Genomic DNA, 225 nt, shown 5'->3' with positions numbered 1-225 from the left:
GTGGGGCGGGACGACCCTCGGGACACGCCAGTGGGAGCGGGGCGGGGCCCTGCCTCACTCAGACCCACCGGAAAACGCGGCGGAACTTGATCCTGCCCCCATCGCACACTCCGTACGGAGCCGGCAGCAGAGCGGACCTCACGGCGGCTGTGCCTCCTCAGGGCTGCGCAGGAAAGGCACTAACCTGGGCGGTCGCCCCCCTGCGCCTCGCGGATAAAGGCTCCA

Source organism: Pterocles gutturalis, unplaced genomic scaffold (assembly GCF_000699245.1).
Source record: "Pterocles gutturalis isolate BGI_N339 unplaced genomic scaffold, ASM69924v1 scaffold24847, whole genome shotgun sequence".
Lineage (NCBI taxonomy): Eukaryota > Metazoa > Chordata > Aves > Pterocliformes > Pteroclidae > Pterocles > Pterocles gutturalis.
Note: the sequence above shows the minus strand (reverse complement) of the source record.